Source organism: Gorilla gorilla, chromosome 9 (assembly GCF_029281585.2).
Source record: "Gorilla gorilla gorilla isolate KB3781 chromosome 9, NHGRI_mGorGor1-v2.1_pri, whole genome shotgun sequence".
Lineage (NCBI taxonomy): Eukaryota > Metazoa > Chordata > Mammalia > Primates > Hominidae > Gorilla > Gorilla gorilla.
Genome location: NC_073233.2, coordinates 35,542,432 through 35,554,185, shown reverse-complemented (window position 1 = coordinate 35,554,185; position 11,754 = coordinate 35,542,432). Strand labels below are relative to the sequence as shown.

At 35.0% G+C, this 11,754-nt stretch overlaps 1 long non-coding RNA gene across 1 annotated transcript; it reads left to right on the top strand.

Annotated features, from left to right (window-relative positions):
• Positions 1 to 386: 386 nt before the first annotated feature.
• LOC109028835 (uncharacterized) lies at positions 387 to 8,992 on the top strand. The gene is made up of 3 exons (XR_002007811.3): positions 387 to 538; positions 3,085 to 3,253; positions 8,766 to 8,992. It is a non-coding gene; the product is annotated as an uncharacterized lncRNA (long non-coding RNA).
• The last annotated feature ends 2,762 nt before the right edge of the window (positions 8,993 to 11,754 follow it).

The following is an 11,754-nucleotide window of genomic DNA, read 5'->3' as shown; positions in this document are numbered from 1 at the left end:
AAGGATAAAGTCTCGGTTTCTGAGCATAATTTACAACAACTTAATGACCTCTTACCCATATATCTTTCCTGCTTCATTGTTTAACACTCCTTGCTTCTCATTTAATTTCTGTATTAACTATTTTTCAGTATCTCGAAGGAACTCTTTTTTGAGTTATAATTTACATAAAGTAAAATTCACCTTTTACCCTGTACAATTTATAGCTTTGATAAATGAGTACAGAAGGCTACCAACATTAGCAACATGTAGAACGTTTCTGTCACCCCAAAATTCCTTCATGACCTTTTCTAGTCAGCCCCTCCCCCTACCTGCAGTCCCTGACAACCAATAATCAGTTTTTTGTTCCTATGGTTTTCTTTATTCCAGAAAGACAGATACATAGAATCAAATAGCGTAGAACCTTTTGAATATGGATACATTTATTTAGCATAATACTTCTGAGATTTATCCATGTCAGTGTTTGTATCAGTAATGTGTTCCAGTTTATTGCTGAGTAGTATGCTATTGTATGGATGTACCACAGTTTTTCCATTCACAGGTAAGGAACATTTGCATTGTTTCGTAAGAAATCGCAAAACTGTTTTCCAAAGTGGCCATACCGTTTTGTTTTCCCACTATATTCTTTTTATTTATTTATTTATTTAATCTATTTTTTTGAGATGGAGTCTCGCTCTGTCGCCCAGGCTGAAGTGCAGTGGCACCATCTCGGCTCATTGCAAGCTCCGCCTCCCGGGTTCACGCCATTCTCCTGCCTCAGCTTCCCGAGTAGCTGGGACTACAGGCACCCACCACCACGCCTGGCTAATTTTTTGTATTTTTAGTGAAGACAGGGTTTCACCGTGTTAATCAGAATGGTCTCATATTTCTGACCTCGTGATCCGCCCGCCTCAGCTTCCCGAAGTGCTGAGGCGTGAGCCACGGCACCAGGCCTATATTCTCTTTTAATGCTGGTCCTTTGGTCTCACTATTGCTCCATTCATGCTCACTTGTACTTATACTTCAGTTTTCAATTTAGGGATTGTATCCTTGAGAAACTCGTCCCTGATGCTAGGTCTGAATTGATATATCTCTTGTGTTCTGCATACTATTGTGTATCTCCTCCATTAATGTTGCACAATGTGGCAGAACGCAAAAATAAGCCTATTTTAGTCTCAATTTGAGCAGAACTTGAAAGATAACTGCTGCCGCCTACTCTAATATTCCAAAGGCATTGCTACACTATCATTGTAGAAATTGACAAAGGAGGTAGACCATATCTTTGTTTTCAACCTTAGCTTAGCACCCATTCAAGGATAAAGAATTGAGGTTAAGTCTGAGAGAAAAAATTATCTGGAAAAACAATTTGCAATAAGACTATAAATCGTTTTTCATGGAGCAAGGAGGGGGTGTTTCCACATCCCTTCAAGACCAGTGAGAGACAATTCCATAAGACCACTTGGTCATCTTGATCTGTGTTCACTAGTGTCTACAGGGGTACCTCAACTGATGCCAAATTCTTTCCTAGAAAAGGCTAAAATTGTGAGACTTGGTCTTGGTAGCTACTGTGAAGGTGGGAAAAGGAAAGGTGATTCTATTGGGGAAGTTAAGGATATCTAGAATTTTCAGGGGAAAGGATATATACTTCTTATGGACAAAATATGGACCATATAATAGTCTTCCTATACCCATTTAATAAAGAATTGACATAAGTGTAATCCAGGAAAAGTAATGGGATCTCCAACAGTCTTTGTCAAGTGGACTTTCAGTAACTAAATGCCTCCCAGAAGGAAGAAAGGTGTAAGATCCACAATGGTAGTCATATTCCCATAGCCCACAAATGCCTTTCAGAGAAGAGCAAGTGCAGGTTATGCCAGTAATGTTGAATCTTCCTCTCATTTGCCTCTTCTCCCTCAGAAAAACATTATCAAATCAGAAGAGGTAGTAATATCCAGTGAGTGAAAAGGGAAGGGTAGAACTGCTAGTGGGGAAATTAGAGGAGAGGAACTAAAAATAATTTATCTCCTATATTTTGAAATTCAGCTTGTGGTCAATTATTTACTGTTATAAATGATGGTACAAACATACATTTTGGTGTATAGATCTTTGTCCAGATTTCCTATAATTTCCTGAGACAGCATTCCTAGATTAGAATAATTGTAACTGAAGGCCCTAACAGTTTTGAGGCTCTGGAAATATATTTATGTTACAATTCAGAAAGGTTCACAGTTTATGTTTTCACTAGTAATTTATAAGGGTATCTACCTCAACTTACCCTCTCCAAAAAAAATTATAATAGTTTTAAGAAAAAAGTCTGTTAAATTTTTAAATGCAAAGAGGGATACTATTGTTTTAACTTCAATTATTAATGGGATTAGATTTTGTTGTGTCTTTATTTTCCTCCCACACTTCCTCTGGATGACTTACTAGCTAACAACTGTTAATGTAATTTCTCATGCAGAAAACTATATCTTTTCCTAGATGAATTAAGGCAAGAAATGTACTCCTTGATCTTTCTAGGCTCCTCAATATCCTATATATTTATTTCTGAGAAAATTGTGTTTTGAAACACAAACAATTGTGCAATCCTATCAATCTTTCTTTAATGCATAACTCACTACCCTCCTTCCTAATCCAGAAAATCAATTCAACCAATTAATGGAGATGAACATAAAAGAAAAAAAAAAGATGATGCTTTTGTATGGTAGCACTTCCTGTCACTTGGAAATGCATCTTAAATGTTTCAAAGAACATTAGCATGTGTATGGGAATGGGTATCCCAGGAGAGAACGAGGAGAGCAAGAAGGAAGGAGAATATGTGGATGTTCATGTGGGTTTTATCGGGGTAGAGGATGGAAGACAATTATTCCTTCAATATTTCTATCCCACTACAATTATGGCATTTCAGAGAGTGTAAAGAAGGGAAGCAAACCCAGACTTCTAATTTCAGACACGATCTATTTTCTGAGATGGCTAATATAAGAAACTACAATTTTCTTACATCTGATTGAGAAAATAAAATAGGTTTATATGGGTTCAGTAGGACCTAAAGTATGGGTTGAGGGATAAGAAGGGGCATTCATTTTAGCAATCTTTTCTTCTTTACAGGGCCAAGTCATTGCAACAAACATGGCCCCAACCCAGAGATATTCAGTCAAGAAGAAAATTAAAATATCTAGCAAAAACCACATTTATCCAGTGCTTACTTTGTCCCAGACATTGGTAAACAACTGTTTCACACACATTGTCTTATTTTATCCTATCTCAAGTTTATGAGGTTAGTGTAATTATTATGCTAAGTTTATAGAAGAGTAAACTGAAATTTAGAGATAGTGAGTTACTTACCCAATATCACACAACTAAATAAGGGCAAAGCTGGGATTTATAGCAAGAATATTTTAAATTCCAGAGCCCATGATTCCAAACTCTTGGACACACCTTATCCAGCCTGGGTCTCACCAGGCTTGGGTAGCTTCACCTTGCCTTGTTCCTTTCCAAATACACCAAACCCCACCGGCTCCTTGTGGAACTTTTCTGTATTGTGTCATTTATTTTCATCAGGGCTACCTACATAATTTGAGGGGCCAATGTACAATGAAAATGCAGGTCTCCCGTCGGGGTTGGGGAAGTAAATCTCCCCTTGCCACGCTGCTACTCCAACCCAAAACAGATGAGTGACCTCTAAGGTATTGCAACTTTTCCATCAAGAGACACTTGGTACCTGGAAAAATGGTGGGTAAGAGCCTCTACTAAGTTTCCTGCTGAACGAGCCATGACATTTTCAAGGAAGATTGAGGATGACTGCCTCCTTGCTTTCCTCAGAGATGCAGTAGGGTGCACGCCTAAATTTGACTCTCTTGTACCCATACTCAGGCCCCTGCCAAGGGCAAAAGTTGGCATGAAATACAGGCCTTCTCCCCAATTAATGTGACTGAGACACCCATGTAGGAGATGGGGAGGAAGTAGGGGGAACTTGCAAGGAGAAGCTAGGTAGAGTCCATGCAACATAGGGTGGAGAGTGAGTGATCAAGAAGCCATCTCAAAAAAAAACAAAAAAAAAGGTAGAAAACAGAAATATAAGTTATGTAAGTATATCCTCCATTGGACTATCAGAGTTCACTTATAAAACATAAATTAAAAAACGAAATTATTAAGAATTTCAAGGTAACAATTGCAAAGAATTATATCCCAAGAGTGGGGCCCTTTGAGCATGGCAGCCTGTATAGTTGTGTATATAACTGTGTGGTTACAACCTATGAAGCTGACTGTGGTTTTTATTACCTGAATTTAGTCAGGGAGGCAATGAGAAAGGGTGATTAGTTTAAAAAGCCTGTGTAAATCTTATGCAGATCTGTTGCTTTGGTGGCAACAGAGTGTAAAGGTTAAAAATCTGAGTTTAGATTTATATAGACCTAAAATCAAATCCCAACTCTTCATACTAGATAATTTGAGAAAAGATTGTAAGCTCTCAAATTTGATGTCTTCTGTTTTAAATATGTAGTAAAACAGATTTTAAAATTTTGAACAGGTTGAAAATGTAATTCATGTAAAACATTCAACACAGACCCTGTCACATACTTTGGTAGTGAATAAATGTTCTCAATTATTATCATTAATATTTGTGATACATTTGAATTTGGAGATTTAAGTAAAATTTTAGTCAGCAAAAATACTTGTTTCCTGCTTCATGTATTATCTTAAACATACATCTCAAAATCCTGAAAGATTACATAGCAAATATATATATATGTGTGTGTGTGTATACATATATACATATATAGTTATTTCTCAATGTATATATATATGCATATATATGTATGTGTATATATATACATATATGTATGTGTATATATACATATACATGTATGTATATATATACATATATGTATGTGTATATATATACATATATGTATGTGTATATATATACATATATGTATGTATATATATACATATATGTATGTGTATATATATACATATATGTATGTATATATATACATATATGTATGTGTATATATATACATATATGTGTATATATACATATATGCATGTGTATATATGCATATATGTATGTGTATATATGCATATATATGTATGTATATACATTGCATATATATGTATGTATGTATGTGTATGTGTGTGTATATATATATATATGCATTGAGAAATAACTAAGTACCAGGCACTCAAGTATGTTATATTAATTCTTATTCTGTTTCTATAGCAACTTTTGAGCATCATCAAGCCATTTTATAGATGAAGAAACTGAAGCTGAAGAAGGTTAAGCAAATTCCCAGGATTTAATAGCTGATGAGATAACTAAGATCCAACCTGCAGTCTGTCTGACTATGAAGTCTGTGTTAATAACCCGTGTCATATTGTCTAGATGCATTTCAACCTGGTTAACATTGAAAATGTTAATAAATAATCATGCTGGGGACCTAGCCTAGATTATTTTAATCAGAATATGAAACCTCAGAGCCTGAGGTTAAAAAATATTTTTAATGTGATTTAGGTGATTATTATGTGCATCCAGGGTTAAGAACTAACTGGTCTAGATGTTATAATGCACCTGGGAGGCTCTTAAGATATTTTGGGTTAGGTCATATAGCAGGCCATTTTGAAATCATGAATAGCAATGGAGACTCCATCTATTTTTTTTTTTTTTTTTACCCCAAGAGTGTTTTAAGACAAACACCAAAGAAGATTCATTGTAAGAAAGCAAAGGTATTCTTTTTTGCACAGGAAGAAAGAGTTGTTATCGTCATGACCTTGAATAATCTTTTATAGATGGGTGTGGGAGTATGATTTATTTTCTCAAACTCAGAGAAGTAAAAGCATCTGTGTACTGATCTAAAAGAATGTGTGGAAAACATAGGATGAGGAGAAGAATTACTACATAGCTTGGATCAGAAATGTCAAGGCAGGCAGACGTGGGACGGTGGAAAAGGAGTGTGTCATGAATACATCCTAAGTGGGCCCCTCCTTCACATTTGTTAGCATCATTTATAATAGGATGAATAATAGTGTTAAGATGTATGCTCCATGATGTGCCCCTTTATCCAGACAAATACAAAGCAGCTCCAATAAAAGTATTAACCAAGGTCAGCATATGCAAACTAGAGATAGGGTGCTAGTGATTTCAGCCCCAGTCCCAGTGGGAGGGCAATTCACAGAAATAACTGCCTCAGTTCCCCAACTTTATTCTGAAGATGGAGACTTATAAACAAGGCATTGATTCTTCCAATCGTTATACCTATTAATTCTATTTCCTAGGGTCGCTTTCTAGAAGGGCATTAAATTAAGGGACTGATGTTATGTGCAGAAATAGGGGCTGTGGCTAGAGAAGGATGCTTTGACCAATTTAAACACATAAAAATATAACCAAATTATGTCAAAGGCCACCAAGCTCAAGAAAGCCTTACTGTGAAACAGCCACCATAATTTATATAATTATGTAAATATAATTTACATATTTATATAAATTATATAATTATATGTTATAATTATATAATTATATAAATATAATCCTTAAGTTAAAGGAAACACTCAAATTGTTAGTGTTAGTGAACTAAAGACCAGTCTCCATAGATATTGGTGATAGATATTAGTGTAAACTGTCTACTTTGTTCTGAAAAAGAATATCTTCATTATGTTAAACAAAACTATCAAGGATCCTAGAATTTTTCTCTAACAGCATCAAAATAGTGGCCTAATTCATGATAATGTGTAAGGAACCATGACGTGGTAAAAAGAATATAGATTTTTGACTCAGAATTGTTTGAATTCAGTTTTGGTTTCTACTAACAATCTATTCTTGGGCAAGTAACTTAGTGTATTAGAACCTAATACTTTTTATCTGTGAAATGAGAATAATATTTACCATTTAGGTTTATTCTGAGGCTTATAGATAGTATCTGTGAAGCAGCAAGTACAATATATCTAGAAATTATTCCATCGATAATGATCATTTCTATTATATTTTCATTGTTGGAAGTCAACTCACTCTCCTAACATCTTGTCAAGGACCTGTGCTTTCATATCCTGGAACTCAGCCATGCATTTCCCTGTTCCTCTCAGAATAAAATATTACTGGCCTAGAGAGTAGCCCTGAAATTAAACCTACTCACCAGAAAGGACAGATTCTGGGGGAATTGGCCAAACAACAGGAGTTAAGCAAGAGTTTCTGCTGGCAGACAAAGTCTAGTGCCCAAGAAACACAGCAATAACTAGGCACAATTCATATGAGTTATCAGGAACCATCTTAGAACAGTAGGTTAGGTCAGCACATAGGAAAGCTTATATGCAGCAACTCATCAGGGCTATTGCCTTGCTGTCTTCTACTTAAGGGAATTCTAGATAAGGCATGTCATAGTTTGAGGTCTAGTTCTAACAAGGAACTTCTAGTTAAAGGATGAGTTCCACGTACTAGGGAATCCAGGTCTGAAGCAAATCAGCAAAACAGGTTCATACGGGTAAAAACCAAGGAACAAGACCATTTATAAGTACTGAAGTATGACTTAGAGCTCAGAAGTGAGGTGATATCCCAACTTTCATATTTGAGTAGAAGATTTGCTCTAGATAAAGATAACTGATGCAGAATTGTCATTACTACTGCTGTTCAGGAATTAGGTTTACTCTTTCCAAAATCCCTAAGAGAGTTGCCATCCATCTCCACTTGACTGATGAAAAAGCCATAACTCAGTATGGACAAGTAAATTACTCAAAACAAAGCAAGCAGTGAGTTCCAAGTCTGATATCCAAACTCAAATTTATCTGAGTTTAAAAGAATGGACTGAACCAAGGTACACTGTACTACTGACGAAAAATAAATAAAAAGTAAAAAACAAAAACTTTGGCTTCAGTTCAGATTGGTTCTGACAACAGATGGCAAGTTTAAAGCTGCATCTTATGATCAAACAGCTCTTGCTGTGGGAAACCTGATCCTAAAAGCCTGATATGGACGACAGTTTGTTGTCTAACACAAAGGGCTTTAAAATCAAGCAGCAACACCTTCTTGTTCAGACCATCAGTAGTAGTTTTCATAATTTCCTCTCTGTGACCATTGTTAAGGACCTCTGGAATCTCACGGAATCTATTGGAATTGTATTTGTATGTTCTGTAGTTTGTACTATCATCATGGTCACTATATTTCTCACCACAATATTTCATAAAGGAATTGTCCTGACTTAATGATTAGGGAAGATTTAATGATTGGTATCATCCACTAGATTGCTTCCTTTTCAACATATTATAAATTGTTTGTTGATATCTGTATTGTCAAGGGTGTTTTGTAGTTAGTGTTGCTGGGGTTTCTAAGCCTTATTTGGAGTATCACTAGAAATATTTCCCTCCCCATCTCACTGTAATTAATATTACATGGCATATTTGGCTCTTCTGTATACATTCAGATGCATGTGCAGATGTCCAGAGGGAAAAGGCTCTTCTCATTGTTCCACTAGGAAATGTCAGAGAGGTGCTCAGTTCCCTTATAGATTCGAAAAGGAATTTAAGTAGGCTTCATTCTATGAAGTCTGGGGACAGGAGAGGTCTAAAGGGAAAGAAACAGCCTTTCTTACCTCTTCTTCATAATTCTTTTAAAAAAAAACTGTTTGTGGGGTTATGGAAGAGATAGTTGGGTTGAAAACCAAAACCTCACACTTGTTAAGCAGAAAACTTTTGATAAATATTAAGAATAAATTATCTGCAAATATTATGTAACAATACTTCTGTTCCATGGGAATATTCATTTGCTATATTTACTGTTCTCTTTTCTGTCTCTCTTTTTTCAGATGTGTAATTCTCAGTCTACCTGACATGTCCTTGAAGAAGTCCCAAGAAAATAAAATTATTGTAATTTAAATAAGCCCCACCATAAAGAACCTTTCCTTCAATAGCTCTCCCAAACTCTTGCTATCCTTCTGGTAGCCTGAAAGACTTAAACACATATAACAAAACACTTAACTTTCCATCTCAGGGGAATACCTACATAATGGAGAATCTATTTGAACAGGCCAACTGAAGAGCAATTAAAATAAAAACATTAAAAACCTACTTTCTAAATGGTATATGAATGGAGGTAAGATGGTACTTCCCAGCAAATGAATAATTTTACAGAGTAATTGAGTCCTTGTTTATTTCTTTTAGGAAAATATGTTTTCTGCATTTAAAAACATATTGAAGATAGCTGTCCTCAGTGGTATCCAGCATTAACAGTTAAACAATTTACAGGAGATAAATTTTCTACTTTGAGTGCATAGAATGGTAAATTAGTGAAGACCTCTTGAAATTATTGAGACTGTCATACAGTTAGAAATTCACTGAATGCTATTTATATGTCTTTGTAGCTTGAAAATTTAATGAGGCTGAAATCTGAAGAATAAAAATATTTCCACTACAAAAATGAAAAAAATGTTTGAATGAAATCTAGTTTCATTGCATGCCTAAGATCTCAAGACCCAAACAACATTTTTCTTCCATAAGATCACATGGAGTGAAAATGAGTCAACATTCAATAGGATCTTTGTTTAAAAGACATCAAAGGAATGCTGACAATCTCACCATTTCACTCCTCTTCTTATCATCTGTGTAGACATAATATGCTCGATTTTCAGGAAGCCTAGAGCATCTTATACATTTTTGGTACTCCTTATGGAATGTGGATTGTGTAGTTATTGGCCCTGAATGTATAAACTATGAATTAAGTGTCACTTGAATGGAAAATTATTTGAAGAAAGTACACCATGATTCACTTCTAATGAATGCTTTTATATGTCTCTGCAAATGTATTCACCCAAAGAAGTTTTCGTAGAAGCAGGCCAAGAAACTATTCTTTCTTGTGATATTTTATCTAGCAATTTTTAAAGTAAAATAATTCCCTAAAGCTAAGAAGTTTTCTTTTATTATCAAATAGCACACATAGAAATTTCCTGTGTCTGGTTAAAATCTTACCAGATAACCAACTGAAATTAAAATATTTTCTAACCCACAAAAGCATATATTCCACAAAGACTGAGAGCACTTGATAGATACACAAAAACATGAACTAAATGCTTTGATAGTCAACCTACCAGATGCAACTAATGCAGACCTTACATCCTTTTAAAAAGTGAAAGTTACCCAATATTTATACGAGTAAACTTTTGCACTCTGACTTCTTGGGGTTTTGTTTTGGTTCAAATTTTCTGTGTTTTCTTATAAAGACCTATGGATCTTTAGTCTTTATAATAAAAACTAAAAAAAACCCACCAAATAAAAATAACTGCACATCCTTGATTCTTAGTATCTGGGACTCAGTTCAGTTGGCTGATGGTTATGTGTTTGATAAAGACTTATGAATCTTGTGTATAATAAAAATAATTTAAAAAACAACAAAAATAATCTGCAAATGTGTGGTTTCTAGTATTTAAGACTCAGTTCAGTGTTCTTCGCTGATCATTATGTAACATTATCAGAGACAGATTTTTGTGCTGTGCCCGATTGCAGAAGACCTTCCCTGCTAATCAGAAAGGTGAGGTCTAATCCAAAAGACAAAGATCCAGTAGCAAATACTGTCCAAAGGGTGATAAAATTATCCTTGTTTTAGGGAGTAAAAATTTGTGACAATTTAGAAAACTTAATTGCACCCAGAGCATTTGGTTGTAGTTGCAGTTTTTCAAGTGATAGATGATGAGGGATAGGATTTAACACGTTGGCCATTGAGATAGATATGGGAAATGGATCTTAAAAAACCTCTAGATATAACTGATATTCTATATATGGTTTAAATAGAAAGAATGGGATATAGAGGGGGTTAATATAAAAAATGACATCAAATGCCCTGGCTGAGGAAGCAGAGCTGATGATTTTAAGAGAACAAGGGAGGTAGAGAATGATTAGGAGATGAGAAGTTCTGTTTTAGAAGTGCCCAATTTCAGGTACCTATAATTAAAGATGGTTACATCAAACAGGCTATTAGAGCTCTAAATTGTGTAAAAGAAAGTCTAGACTATAGTAAGAACTATTTCATTTCTCTTTTCCCAATTTTTCCCTTTGAAAGTTTATAGGACAACTTTAGGAGATGACTCCAATATCTGTGGAACTGAAGGTGAACTTAGGGCTGCAGTGGCTCTAATGATGCCTTATGGTCACTATTATTCCTTTAATTAGACTAATTGAAGGTTACACATTCAAGTCTGTCTTGCTCTGTCCTTCCTTTGGATTTAAAAAGCTTTGAATGCTCTCTGATCATATATCCTCTACCAATATTGAAAGACAGGTGCACCTTAACTGTAGAGGCCAAAGAAAGATTTGAATATCCTATTACCTTGAGTCCCAAAAATGCAGCTACTTCCTTTTATACCATTATTTTCAAAGTCTGAAATTGAAAATGCTTTAATTTCAATATCGTTGAATGAAAACAGAGGTAAATGAGTGCTGAACCACTTTTGTTCCCAGCAATTTTTCTCATAAACTTTGCTATTAACATTTTGTTTTAGCATTAATTTTTCAACCCTTGGCACGCACTTATGCAGGTATGCATGTAGCATTGCTTTTCTGACTTAATCTTCACAATGGTATTAGCATTTGGTAACTTTTTAAATTCTTGTTTTACAGATGGAAAAATAAATCTAAGGATATTACAATGTTAAGTAACTTCTTCAGGGACACATAGCTAGTGGGGGTTGGAATTTAAACCTACCACTGGAATGAACTATGTTTTGTTATGCTTAATTACCTAGTTGCAGAACACTGTACTGAGTTTTTGCTGAAATCATATCAAATCTAAGCTGGCTTCCAGGT